Raw genomic sequence first — 15481 nt, forward strand, 5'->3', positions numbered from 1 at the left:
TACTCTCCTACCTGTGACAGTGCTGTCACATCTTTTCTCACACACTGCTTGATCCACTGACAAAGCAGTGGCACAGAGCACCTGACAGTCTCACCATCTCCCTGCCCACACAGGGTTTAGCACTGGCTGGTGGACGCTCAGCCGCCAGGCACTGTCTTTAGCCGTGTGAAACCCTGCAAGGCTCCCAGACCTTCTGCCTCCTTACAGGGCTTCCAATAGCTTCACTTAGTCTGCTTAACAAACATTGTCTGTGAAGTGCTTTTGGGAACTGAAAGCTACCTGAGAGTAGAAGTATTTTAAAAGGGCCGTCAAGATAAAGCTATTGGTTTGCAAAGGATAAGCCCTGTGCTATTGCTCAGCTCCATCTTGCTATCTTCCTTGACTGCTCTGCATGAAAGCTATTTAAACTCCACTTAGAAGGTAATACAGTCACACTTACTTTTCAGTGAACACATACCAAAGTCTGTAGTATTAAACTTAATCCAAGCCATCACCTCCTAAAGTGAACATTGTAGGAGAGATTTGGAGATCTCCTCAGACTGAATTCATCATTCCTACTGAAAAGAACTATCTGCCTTTAGCCAGTAAACTGTTTGTGCCCTCCTCTCTCACTAGTTCCTAATTCAGCACCTAAGCCCACAGAAAAGATGTTCTTGTCAAAGTCATGTATTGGCCAAGATAATCTAAACTTTTTTTTTCCTGCCTGCAATAGAAGTGGCTCTGAGATCTGTCCCATGGCAGAGCAATTCTTTGGTTAAGCACCACACCATTGAAGGGAACTGCTTTGTTAATGGTCTGATGGACATCTGATGTGCAGAATAAAGATGCTCAACGAATAAAACTGGAAGGCCAGGCAGGAGGGGATGAAAACAAGTGCTGTGGTCTTTGATTGCCCCTAGCAGATAATTCTGCTGTCTAGAGACAAGGGTGTAATTGTGACCCCAGGACCAAATAGACTGATACACTTTACCCAGGAGAACATGCATTAAAGTCAATGGGACATCAGTTCAAGAGGCATAGGAGAAGGTAGAAGAGAATCCGGTCAGGTAGATGATTTTGTTCTGGCTGAGAAAATGAGAGACTTGGATAAACTGCTGCAGCGGAGGTGAAAAAAGAAACTTGTGTAAAGTCAACACAGCAGGAAAACTGGATAACACCCAGTTACAGTACAGGAGGAAAAAGGCACTGAATCATACCAGCAAGTAGAATACTCAGACCTAAAGCAATGCTTTTTGCCACACTACGTATTTAGAAGATGAATTTCTCTACCTCAAGATATCATGAAGGCCTTGTACTTGGCAAGTTTGTGGGAAGGAGTGGAGCCCTATGTACAAGGAACTCCTACAGAGTTCCATTCAGATACAGAGTTCCACATCTATATAGACTTACAATATTAGTATGTATAGATTCATAACATCCATAAACATTTTTACATACATATATTTGTTAACATGAATTCTGGAAGGATTTAAGGCTTCATCCCTCAGGAAATCAACTAACCACTCATTTAGAAGAAAAGATATTTTCTAACTGCCTCAGCTATTTTATCCTATTTTCCCTCCCAATAAAATGCATTAAGGAGTATTTTTAACATGTTGAGTTTTCACTCAATAACTGGAAGAACTCCAGAAGTAAAAGGTACCTAAATTTTATATATATGAGGGCAGGGGAGTGGAGAAGTCTGAATTTCTCTTTTAAAGAAATTCTACACGAGTTCTTCACTTATAAAGCTGCTTCCCATTGAGTAAAAAGGTAAGGTTTTCATCAGAGCTATTCACAGTCCTCAAGGCCTAACTAAACTTCCTGACATAGAAATGTGAAATTTCACCATTATCTCAGAAGAATAAGAACTTAACATTCAAATAAAACAATGTAAAACAAATCAACTGTAACAGTGAAGAACAACCTGTATACTTACCTGACCCCTCATTTATCATCATATTGGTAAGGTAAAGTGGCATGGACAGTGAAGACACAAACCCCCCAGCAGCTCAATTAAGTGAAGATATTTCAAATAATTGAAAATCTGTTCTGAACAAGTTCTGTGGAAAAACCCTAAAGAATAAAACAAAGCTGCTAATGTTTTTATAATCTTTCTGATCCATTTTATCATGTCTAGTAGAAACAAGTTTTTGTTTTACACTGCCACTAAGACAGAGGAAAAAAAAATGATACAGAGAACATAGAGTGGCAGACCCTCACAAGATTTATAAGTGTTTCCTCTAAGAGATGTTGGAACTAGCCACAGATATTTTTAACCAAGTTCATTTAAATCATCTTTGGTCCCATTTAAGTTACAAAACCACACAGTATAGGCATTAAACCCATACATGGAGAAATTTTCGGGTCCTAGGGACAAGTATTTAAACAGGCAGAGGTGTTTACTCAGAACCAAATGCCAAACATTAAGTAGTCCATCTCTAACTGGTATGTGTCCACAGAAGAAATGTTAAAAATCTGCTGTTGGATATTGCATATTATCTCCTACACAGAACAATAAAGCAGCGTCAGCTGGTTTTGCCTGTGCCCTACCAGTTCTGCATAGAAATTATGGACTTTTTTTTACCCTGTCACATCACCAGCCTCCCTTACCACCAAAACCACACCACAGTTGTTGTCAGTAGTCAGAATTTCAAGTTCCTTCCCCCTTCTTCCTCCCCAAGATAATGTAAGAAGAATTTTTCCAAATCTCTTTTCAAATGAGCTACTTTGTTCATTTGAAAAGGAACAATCTTGTAATGGAATAATCAGGGACTGTATTTTGCATAACAATGGCCTCTCTCAATATGCAAAACATGCACAAAAGATTAGTTGCTAGAAGCACCAGTACCTGCTATACTACTGTGTACACACAACTACTTTTTCCCTCCAGCTGCCAATGTAGCCCTCATCCTGATACACTTAGTCAAACCCTAAACCAGTAAATTACATAGTATTCATAGTACCTGGCAGAGACTGATGTGTCAGTGGCAACTGACAAAATGCATAAGACACCAGTAATGTGTAATTTGTCATTAATGGACCCAGCTTGATAGCATTCATGGCCAGTTTAAGAAACTTAACTCAGAACAAATTCATTCATACGAAGGTGGCAATCAAGGAAGTCAATCTCTCTAGTGCTAAGTGAAGAATAAAAAAGATGATTTAAATATGAATTCCTACGAGAATATAGGTTTGGCATGGAACACTCAGCTCTGGAGAACAAAAACCTATTTATCCACTGAAAAGTATTATACTGGGAGAGGCAGTTTCTTCAAAACTGCATTTATTTGATGTGTCCCTGCAATGAACTGGAGAAAATATTTTCAGAACGGAGGTAATCTCATTGTTTTTACCCTGACAACACTGTTTAAAAAAATGCAGTTACTAACTCCTGTCATGATAATTGGTACCTTAGGTGCCCCACCCTTAAGAAAAATAGCATAATAATACATACCATGCAGGATTATAAACAGAAATATCTCAGGTCTGAGATATGCTTAGATATTACCCCAATGAGGTACCTGGAACAGAAATGCTTGTTTCTGTGTTTCACACTTAAGGACACATTTATAACCCTGACGAGACTGTAGATCACTGACACTGTTGGACCTATTCCCACAGAGAAAAGGAGTATTTTACCAAAAGGTATTTCAGATTAAGAGCATATGGTACCAGCAAGCCACCCAGCACTGCTAAATTCCTTCCTTTAAAAGTATTAATATGTTTTAACTGATATACATGTATTTCCCTCCAAACACCACTATGCATTTTTGGGATGATTCAAAGACAGAGAACTAGATTATTTCTGATGTATTTTGTCACTTTTATACATCAATAGATTACAAAAAGGCTGTCTCTGACTAGTGAAAAGAGCCATCCAGCTACATAAACATCCCATTCCTGGGTCTTCTTCCTGGTAGCAAATCATACCTTATTGGTTGTGTAGAATAGTGGTAATATTGAAAATGAAACACATTTGCAGAGTCTAAGATGAATGGCTAAGCAGCCATTCATTTTACACAGGGGAACAGCAAAAGAGAGGTGCAGTAGGGCTCAGGAAGTTTGCCCAGAGGTGAAGAAATACCCCCACATCTGAATTACTGTCAAAAACTGTGCATCTGTTCTGGAGGCACAAGTTGCCTGTCTGCTTTAGGTCAAAGACATGAGGCAGAAAAATGACAATAGCTCATCTGCAAAGAGCAGTTCCTAAGTTACGTTGTTGCAAGCTGATGTTGAGTGTAATTAAAACAAACCTCCTAATTCACACTTCATGGCTAGCAGATGCATATGCTGGCTACATGGATGCCTAAATCTGGAAAACAGTGTTGAATTTATTCACAAGGAACCCACTGGTGTAATGCTTCTTGAAGAAGCACTAGTAAAGAGCAGAAGGGAGGAAATGGGAAACAATCTTCAGTTTAAACAGTAAGCAATACAAGGCTTCAAATAGTGAGATTATTTTTTCAATAGCTGACATAATTAATGCTAAGCACAATAAAAATGAGGATAGAGTTAATACACAATTTTGTATTGCTTGAGATGTTATAAATAAGGTACTGATCTATAACTATTCCACTATCTATGAAAAAGTTTGTTCACTCCCTTGCCTCATGAATTCTCAACTCATCTCTTGGTTCATCTGCAAATACCTACCTGCAATTCACAGTTTACTTTTCACTTCAATGTCTTGTTAATCACTCAGGCAACAGAGCTACCAAATATCCAGCAAGTGAAGTGAAATATCTAGCAGGCAAAAAGAGTCCAAAAATATTCATCAAAAGATTCTGTAGATAAACATCTATATGTAAGCCCTCTGTCAATGTAGTGACAGAACCAGTGGCAGATTGGGAAATTTGGCTAAGTAAAAACAGGAATTCACCTGCAGGAAATAGCATTTAAAAGTAGTAGTTCAACGAATTGTGCTCCGTAGGGCAATGGTGGATGTACTAAATGACTAATCCTGTCTCCTGGCTTAATCCTCCTAAACCATTTTCCTCTATTTCCTCTGGTCATCCATCCCAAAGATGACAGTGAACATGCTTTCCCATATTGAAAACTGAATAGTTTATGCCTGTGACCTACTTGAAAAAGTTTATATTTAACATGTATGAAATGCTACTCTAAGGATTACGTTTGAATTCTAGTGTCTAGTTGTATAAAATTGAAATCACACAAAATTTCTCTTGACTGTTAGTTACCCTCAGGATTACATTTCAAGGTCTTACTGTGAAGGCTGTAAGGGACTGGGAAGCAGGATTTCCCAGTCCTGTTCCTGACTATCAGCATTTTAGTCCATAACCTTGTGCAATTTCCCTAACTTTTGTAAACCCTACATCTCCTCCTGAAAATGAGTAAAATAATTGGGGAAAAAAAGGAAGAAAAAAGAAAAGATAAGTTTAGTGATACTTAGAAGCCACTTTCAGATCCTCCAGTGGAAAGGTTCTACTGTACATTTGTACAACAACAACAAAAAAAAATGCAGCGCAACTAGACCAAAAGGTTCCGAGTCATGCAGTGATTCAGTAGAAATTAAGAGAAAAATCTCTTAGCCTGAAGGAATAAGGTATTGCCGAGTATGGAGCAGGGGGTGTTGAGGGAACAGTGGGCATGTTTAGACCATGCCCCTCACCACAGCTTCCTGTTCTGTAGTCCAGCTTCAGCCCCGAGCTGCCAGAGCCAGCTGACATCTTACTGACAAGGACATAGACTTGCCAGGTGCTACCCCTTCTCCAAGCTATCTTTAGCCATGTCTTAAAAGGTATCTTCAGCTGAATCGATACTACTGGTTTTGTAATTACACGGGCAGCCTCAGCTTCCACTTAAGAACAAAACCATGGAAGAAGTATTTCCCTCGCAACAAAAAGATTAGGTATTCAACCCCTTGGAAACAAGAACAACAAAAGAAAGTGAACCCAGTTAAACTGTTTATTTGGGAGGGATAGCTGGAAAGGAATTCAATCTTCTGAGCCCAAACCATTTTGATGCTAATTATGTAAACTTGTAGAAACTGCTCAGAAGATTGGGGTGAAGGACAGGAGTCCAGGGCACATCCTGATGCAAAAAAAGAGCTAAAGGTGGTGTTTCTGTGGAATGCAAAAATGGATCTGTACCAAGGAATAAGTTGGAGCAGAGAGTTTGGCACTAAGAACAGGAAACTTTAAGGAGGGTGATAAATTCTGTTCTTTTACTTTGTCCTTGATTAAGTCTGAGGTTTAATGCATAAAAAAGGAAGCAGCAGTTTCCCTTTTAATCTATTTTCTTCCTTGATCCTTCCATGTTCCATCTGACTAAATACTATATGAAAATAATTAGTACAGTAGCTTCATCTGAAGAAATAATTCAAGTTTTCGAAAGATTTAGGAAAAATATTGTCACCAGAAACCTTGTAAGCTGTTTTGGTAGCAGCAGCCATTAAGAATGCAGTAGAAAATGTGGCATGAGACCACTTTCCCTCTCAAAAGTTTGTGTAACCTAAAAGGTGGAAAAAACCCCAACCCAACACTGTTCTACTACAACAGCTAACAGAAATGCAGCTACCTTTTGCCAGTGGAGCAGTATGAAACCCATGTGTAAGCACTGCATACGTAGTGCCTTTACAAAGTTTTGCCTTCTAATGTCTTTTTTGTCTTCCTTACATTATTATAACATCCAAGCTTTTAATCCTTTGGAATGATAGTTCTACATTTTCTCAGAATGAGAAAATTAGCATTACCTTTCTAAATATTCCTGTGCTTAAGATCACATACATTTTCTTGCAATGCTGAAAATTCCAGTTTCAACGACCAGCAGTCCGTGCCTGTTTACCATGCCTTTCCATGCATACTGCAGTTTTCTGACTGAAATTGCAGGGGGGAAGACTATACCATAAATTAGCCTTTCAGCTATAAGGCAAATGTTTTGTTCTTGCTTCTAGGAAAAGCAACAACAATAAGAATATGGACTTCCTGCAGGTAACCCCAACTCCTCAGCAGGGAAAACATGGTTTTCAAAGACGACAAGAGAAAGTGGGAGGGCAGGCAAAAGCAAAAAAAAAATAATAAATTCCTGTCAATACTTCAGAGCCAGAGCTGAAAAGTAGGTGTTCTGTTATTTCTAGATCCTAGCAGGGTCAGCTCACCACCTCCTTTCATCCCTGATTTGTAGGGCTTTAATTGAATTATTTAGCAAAGAATAAAAATACTTTTCAGTAATGTTTGAGCTTCCATCTCTGACATCTTGTATTTCACATCAGTCTAACCTTACCATTTCCTTTACAATATCCTATTCCTGGAGGTTCAATAGTTCCTGTTGGGAGATTCTTCACGTTCCTTCTAGATACTTTTATTCATGAAGAAAACAAAGCAACTCCAACCTGGATATTAGTTTCCCTTGACCATTTCGCTTACACACACATGGTGACACAAAGGTTCAGAAAGAGGGTATTTCTTCACAGGAGGCTAGGCACAGGTACTCAAAGAGGTCTCTAACCCTCCAGCACCACTTGGAAATCAAGGGGAGCAGCAGAACACAGGAACTGTAGGCAGTGCAAGAAAAGCAAATGGAGGGTTCTTCTAGTGCAGCAAGTTATCATCCCTGCGAGAGCTAAGGGGACAGAGGTGGCTTTAGGTCACCTTTTCAATTCCTCAGTCTTTGACTAGCACAGGAATAGGCAGTTTTCCAAAGCAGATTAAAGGAGCTATACATAACTGTCTGCTAAATTTTTGCTTGGGTTCAGCAGTCATGGAAGTAATTGCTGACTACACTCCAAATATGAGCCAAAAACCCTCTGATCTGGATCCAAGTTTCCGTGAAGCTTAAAGGTGCTTAGATCCAGCTTTCTGGGTAACATCCAATTCTAAACTCCTTTGTTTATCTTCTATAGGCTATTAAGTCTCTGTTAGATGAGGAATTTAGAACAGCATGTAACGGCACAGCCTTCCCTAGAGTACTGTGTGTGATGGCCATGCCATCCAAATAAGACATCCCTTAACTAGAAGAGACTCAGAATAGTGATAAAAATGAGTAACTGCTTAGGAAAAAGTCTATCATCCAATAAAAAACAGAAAAGACCTGGACTGGGAAACAAACTAGTGAAAAAAAGGAAAGAATTTATAAAACAGTGCATAGCCAGAAGGAAAAGGGCTGGGAGCATCCAGCCTCCCTGTCTCACAGAGCAAGAACAAAGGAAACTGAAAGGTGTAAAAAGAGAAAGGAGCATCACTCAGGCAGTGTGAAATCAGGCTGGGGAGCTCATTGCTAGCATGCCAAGATTCAGACTTGATTCAAAGGGGGAAATTATGCATAGGAAAAATACCCAGACTTATAACAGCTGCTTTTTAAAAGGAGGTATGTGGAAGGAAAAAGGAAAAGACAACTACGAAGGACAAAATCAGTTGCTTTCAGGCTTAAGTTGGCTTCTGAAAGTTCAGGAAACTATAGGAAGTGCAAGATTATCTCACATCTTTGTGGTTTCCAGAAACTCTCAAAATTCCCAGTGCTGCCCAGCATCTGAGAGGATACAATGGAACACCTGGATGCCACACTTGACTTAACTGAAATGCTGCAACTGAACAGAAAGACCAGGGAAAACAATAAATGTCTTTCAACTTGGGCTTGCAGAGTGTTGCAGTATAAGCAATATTTTATTAAACTACAGGGTCTGTCCTCACTTGCTTGCACCTCTATGTTATTTTCTTTTACACTGATAGCTGCCTGTGTGGAACAGTTTGCACAGCCATGGAAAATGTTTGGCAGCTTTATGTGCCTGGAAAGCCCTGCACACAGCTGTTCGTGACTGAACAGTCACATCACGGGCACTAATTAGAAACTGTGAGTGAAATGGAAGCAGAGCCTTTCCAGCCAGTGCTCCCCAGCCAAAAGCACAGACACTGCCAAATCCCCCTGAAAGGGGAAGCCCTTTACAACTGGAGACATCATCTCAGAAGCATGCAGGGGCCAGACCCCAGCTAACATCTACAACCTGTTATGAACTGTTCTTTGAGACACATGCAGCTTGCAATAAACATGGACTTTAGTTTCAAAGCAATCCTCAAAGTCCTCAGGTTCCCAGATTTTACAGATACCACCTGCACTGGGTCTAGGACCTTGTGGGCTAAACAATTACTGAGACACCAGCCCCTACTGTGTCTGCTCTGAAGTATGAAGAATTTTACATTTCTTTAGGCATTGTTTTCCAGTCAACTCTGCTCTGCTTCCTCTGCCCCATAGCTAACTCTCTACCTGTCCCGCTCACCCTTCCTGGCTGTCTATACAAAAGGCAAGGCAGTGCAGGGAGAGAGACTGGGGAGCAGCCAAAGGGGAAAAAATAGCTGTGAGGTCTTGCATACAGGAGAGCGTGGCTCAGCAAGATTTAACTCCAGAGCTATGGACAAAACACCCAGTAGAAGACTGTTGGGCTTAGATGTTGAGTAAGGTCTGGTGAATTCACCAGCGCTCCCCATCACTCTACTTGCTCTAATATCTTCTCCAAAATTAGGAACAGGATTTAGTTTGTGGCGACAGATGCTCATGAAGGCTCATGTCCTTACAGAAGCAGCTGCTTGAGACTAAGCATAATACGGACAAATATCAGGGAAAGACTACTCTGTTAGTGTCCTTTACATATGATGTATGTCACCTCTTGCAACACGGTTGCTCACAGCATGTGGATGCTTCTCAGTCCCAACATACAAAATACTCCCAGCCTTGGTCCCAAAGCTTTGCATAAGCACTCCAGAGGCAAGGGGCACTTCGAGCTCCAGCTGTAAGACCCCACATTGTCCAAGCAACAAGATCCAGCATGACACAAACCAGCCCTCACTGCCTCAAATCTAAGTATGATTAAACTGAAAGTGATGGCTATACTATGATGTTCTTATCACGTACTGGGGTTCAGAACAGTGCCTCTAAACTTAGTATTTACCTGACATATTCAGACACAAATTTACAACCACTTGAAAGGCTTTGGCCCCATACAGAAACCTCTGAGCAGCTCATGCAGAATTTGCATTTTCCTTGCCATCTTTAAATCTCTTCCACTCACCTCTCTGTTCTACCAGTCCTCTCTCAGCTATAGAATTCCTTAACCTTTACTACATGGTTATTGAGATCCCAAACTGAACAAGACAGGCATTTAAGACCTAAGTTAGCAGGTCAAGACTATTTTATAATTTGTTTCCCAGCAGAACATCTTATGTTTTACATGTTGGAATGGTGTTTTTACAGATTTGCACTGAAGTGTTTGCAAAATAATTAGCATTTTTTTTATTTTTCATTTTAAAATACTTATATAAAAATTTATCTAATTCTAAAAGCAGCCCTCAGTAACAGTTTTTCTCATCTCAAAATACTTCTATTTTCTTTTCAAGTTAATGTGTTTGATTTTTTCCAGATAAGAGATGCTAACACATGGCAGATACTAGCAAAAGATTTGCATACTGGCAGGCTGGACAATTGCAGATGAGGGCAAGGTAACAACAGAAAGCAGTGAGTGCAGAACATCTGTTTCACTCAGCATCTGTGGCAGAGAGGAGATGGTCCATATTTATTCAGCTAGAGATAAAGACAAAAAGAGCCACAAGGCTCTAAGATCTTTAATAAAGATGCTTTTTCCTCTCTCCCCCCCCCCCCCCCCTCCCCCGAAGGCAATTCTCCTGCAAAAGTGTCCCTGGTCTTCCTGCATCCTTCAATAAGTGTGAGAGATTGTTTCTGTCCCCTTTTCATTCTGTGGTGACAGCTTTTGCTCCAGCCAAACATCTTCCCCTCCTAGCCACAGTGTCTGCTCCAGCACTGTGCCTTCCAGATAAATGAGCACTTCCTTCACATTAATCATCCCAAATGAGGCAGATATTCTTCCCATAAATTCACTCCCTCCGTAGCTCTTTTTGGATTCTGATATGGAGACCTTTCATTGCAATCCCTTAGACGGAGGGAGGCAGTTAGGTTAGATCAAGAATTTTATTTGATACTTCATTTAATGTGATTCAGACAGCAAAAGGCTGAGAAAGATGTGGTAGAGGCCAGGGGGAGTAAAGGATTACCTTACGCTTTCAAGAATTATAACATCGTCACATCTATCCTTGCTTTACAATAGGTGCAATGAGCTGAGTTGCGTGTTGTTACCTATCTTCCTTTATAGAGAAAAATGGCTTCTTCCACCCCCCTTCACTGCTCACAGCTAGAGAGCAAAACCTCTCACACAAGATTTACCTTTTAGAAATGTAGATGTCCACCTTCTTCAGTTATTATTTGGTACCATATACTCAACTTCATAACAGTAAGTAAAGAAAGGCAGCAGCTCTTGAGCAGGTGCTCTACATGGCAACTCCCATAAGCCTGCACCTGCTTAGGCAGGACAGGAGGAAAGCAGGGAATGCAAGTCCTGTACATGTATGTGAATGGCCACACATCATGTGGTCGTGTTTCGCCCAAATTTATGAGGAGAGTCTTGTCCTTGACCATCCTGTGCCTCCAACTGTCCCTGATGCCAAACAACCCTTCTCAGCCAACATCCCACCCAGATGTGTTTAGCCTTCACCCCTTTGTGATGCGGGACATTTCAAGATCCTTTATAGGAAAGAATAAACCATTTCAAATGTATAATGGATTTTTGAATGTTTTTAAGAAAAAGTAGTAATATGTACTTAATCTCATCTCCATGTTATTAAAGAAGACCTCTTCATAAAGGTAACGTGCTGCTTTGAAACTCTTGAGTCTGGCTCTGTAGAGCTTTAGGGAACTGAAGCTTTATTAAAGACAAGTTATCCAATACAAGTGCCTCCTACACTAGAATCAGGAATCTTAAATACACCTGGGGACTTCCCCACTGGCTTCAACAGTAAATCTGTCCCAGGTCTTGAGAAAATAGCTTATTGGCTTTATTTTATAGCTATTCTTGGGGTGGGGGCTGAAGTTATGCATACCAATTATTTACTTTTCCCCATCTCAAACTAATAGACACATCTACTTCAATAATTTAACCATTTTGTTTCCACTTTCTCTAAGCAGAATCTCACAGCCAAGGTAACAAAACCCAGAAGAGACATTTCCTGCATTTTTGGAAGGTCCCAGAACATGAGACTGTAGCCCTAGTAGCCCTTGGAGACAATAACATTAAAAGGAGTGAAAACTGAATGCTTTGTCTAACTTTCCACAGATCCTATGTATCAACATATACAGATTGCTTCTATGGAAAAGGAAAATTAAATTCCGATCTGGAGTACCATGAAGACTTCACGTGTTCTTGTTCCCTGGGTTTCACTAACTTCACTGACTTCAGTGGCAAAGAAGTCCATAGAGCAGAAGAGGTTTGATGCAAGAAACAATCATGTTGAAGGAACTCAACCTAACAAAATCCAACTCACAAGTGGCAGGCAGACAGCTGCATGCAACCAACTTTTTAACTGCCATTCACAGGGACCTGTGGCACAAATACCTAGTCTTTTGCAATCCACCTTTAACATTAAAGATTTTACTATAACCTCAGCCTGTGTAAGTTGGCAGTATTATCTGAAATTTGGGTAATGTTTAATGGAAACAAGTGCTCGGAGTTTGAATTTTCTGTGTGAAAATGGCTAGAGAACCTATGTTAGAATTTCCAAAGTACGTTATACTTTGGAAATGTGTGAAGTCATATATACAAAATGCTAATAGCTGCTTACTTTATGAGCTGTAACCTCTGTTGTGATCAGAGCTTCTGATCAAGTTTAGGCTTAACATACTTTTGTAGTTTCAGGTGTAACAGCCGGTAAATTACAAGATGAGGGAGAACTTCTGTGCTCCGAGTCTGTATACAACAGAGGCCACACTTTTTATTTTTACATGGTGAAAATAATTTCTAAGCAGCACAGAACAAGGGCTTGCATTCCTTCCTTGCATAGTTTTTACTATAGCACGTAATTCTGATTTCAGCTGATTTAGGTGGGTGTATGTGAGAAGATAACTGGGTCTCCATTGTCTCTAAACATAATGTCACTGCTACATTAATTTAACTAGCAGTGCTTCCTGGCAAATGGCTCACACTTCTGCAGGGACATTTAGGAATGATTTTGCTCTAAAAAAATAATATTAGGTTAATTAGACATCTGCTCTTCCCCCTGTTTACGCTGTTTTGTTGATCTGTTTTCTCATTCTTTCTCAAAGTATTGGCACATGCAAATAATTTAACTTTCTTCTCTGTTCTGCAACAACTTGCCTCCAGGTTCAGCGCTGATTTGCTTATAGCCCAGTACTCCTCTGCTCCTCCTTAATCCTTCTGCTTCATTTCTTTCCTTCCTTTTCATCAGTAATGGCTCATCATCCATGTATTTCTCTTGTCTGCATCCACCCAGGTAAAGAAACATGTCAGCATGTAGACCACTATGTAAATGTTACAGGGCTATATAAAAGTTTTAAAATAACCCCTTCAGGGAAAAAGAGCAAATTTTTCCTCCAGTTGAATTTAATAACATGGTCTTTCAAATAAGATTAATTTGTTAAAAATTATATCCTAATATTATATCCTAAATTTATTCCCAGAATTCTCATTCTTACCAAAAAGTACAACAACAGTGGATCACCACAACGTCACTCCTTTTTTTAACGGAAGATTCACCCATCTCTTTTCTGTATCCATCCCAGCTGACCTGAGCAACCACAGGCTCACTTAAGCTTTGTCATGTAAGAGGTAAGCATCAGAAAATAGTGCTGCAGGGTAATTTTATTACAAAAATAAAGATGAGGGGCTTCCCTACCCTCATGCTAAGCTTAAAAATGAGCCTCCTTGATGTTTGGGGAAAAAAAAAACAAACAACAAACCCCAATATCCTGGAAACAGACTGGTTTGGAAGGGACTTTAAAGATCATCTAGTTACAACCTCCTCTGGACTCACTCCAACAGGTCCATGTCCTTTTTGTGTTGGGGACCCCAGAGCTGAATGCAGCACTCCAGGTGGGGTCTCATGAAAGCAGAGTAGATGGGGAACATCACCTCCCTGGCCACGCTGCTTTTGATGCAGCCCAGGATACATTCGGTTTTCTGGGCTGCAAATGCACGTCGTCAGGCCACGTTGTCCCCCAACATCCCCAAGCCTCTCTCCTCAGGGCTGGTCTCCATCCATTCTCTACCCAACCTGTATTTGTACTTGGGATTGCCCTGACCCATGTGCAGGACCTTGCAATATAACAAAGTATTTTAATAATCTGGAAAAGTAATCTACTAAATAATAAAATAAACTTAATATGATAGGTAGGTTTCAAAGGCTTAAGAAGTCTCTTTATGGATCACCAATGGAAGAAAAGAAAGCCTTGCACAGAGGCATTCATCTTTCTCCTCACAAATTAATCCACCTTGGACACCTTCCTGAGCATGTGCTGCTCTCTGGATCATGAGGAACGACAGAGCTGAAATAAGAGAGAAGTCCAATCAGCTGTTCAGCATCTTCAGTATCTGACCGGTGTCCAAGGCCTGAGACAACAGTGTTTGATACAGTGAAGATGTTAGCAATGGTAGGAAGAATCAAGGGCTCCAAAATAAAGAGTGGCTAGATTGTTTTTAGAGATTAAGCATCTGGTGGAGACAGGCCACATGCTTGAATTAGAAGACACCATCACACATGTTGATGTGGGAAAAAATTGACAATTGTATGATAAGGTGGAGTTAAAATTTCTGCAGAGGAAAGTGCAGAAATTTTCTATGTGACAATTTACACAGCAGACTGTGGACTGAAGGGAAAACACTGGTTATTCTAGACCACCTTTGGAGTTTGGATCAACTCTGATGAAATGGATCAGTAACGCTGCCTTGAATAGGTCCAGTTAACATGCATCTCAGCTGAACATGATGACAGATGTGTTAAAAACAAGCTCCAATCTCAGTAGAGTAATGGCACTTGGGGACAAAGTACAAGCTTGGAGACAGCTATTCTGGGCACATTTCACTTTTTCCAAGCTGGGGAAAAAATAAATTTAGGGGTGTTTTATTCACTGCTAGTACAGAAAATGCCAAACTGTTTGAAAAAGAGTGCCAAAGGCTTCCTGGCACTCTCTGAGTTCACTGGGTGTGATGTTATTCCTTGTGGGAATATGTGACAACAGACATTAGTCACTGCTGCAGATATTAACACAGCAAGCCAACACAGAACTGCATGCAGTGAGTCGTCTTTTGCTTTCAGTGCAAACCCCTGTCAATAAGGAAGCCTAAACAAAGGCTAGAAGCACAGCATTTCCCTTGGGTTAGGCTTGTGCTTCATTCTCAGGTTTTCTTCTGGAGGAATGATGCTGCTTTTGCCTCAAAATGCAGTTTTGCACAGTACATTTTGGTTTGTCAAAGGGGTTTAGCAGAACGTAAGTGTGCATGAACCTTTCAGTTCTTAAAGACATTGAAGACCTCTTAGCTATTATAACACCCAAGTCAGTGTCTCCAGGATTTTCTGCTTTTCAAGTATCGCTCAGTTCTTCCATTTCTGACTTTGTTAATGGCAACCTGCAGAGCTCAGCAGGACTCCAGAGGTGAGAATACAAGGTTGTAGAGCTTCACTAAACT

The sequence above is a fragment of the Falco cherrug genome, chromosome 13 (genome assembly GCF_023634085.1).
Source record: "Falco cherrug isolate bFalChe1 chromosome 13, bFalChe1.pri, whole genome shotgun sequence".
NCBI classification, from domain to species: Eukaryota; Metazoa; Chordata; class Aves; order Falconiformes; family Falconidae; genus Falco; species Falco cherrug.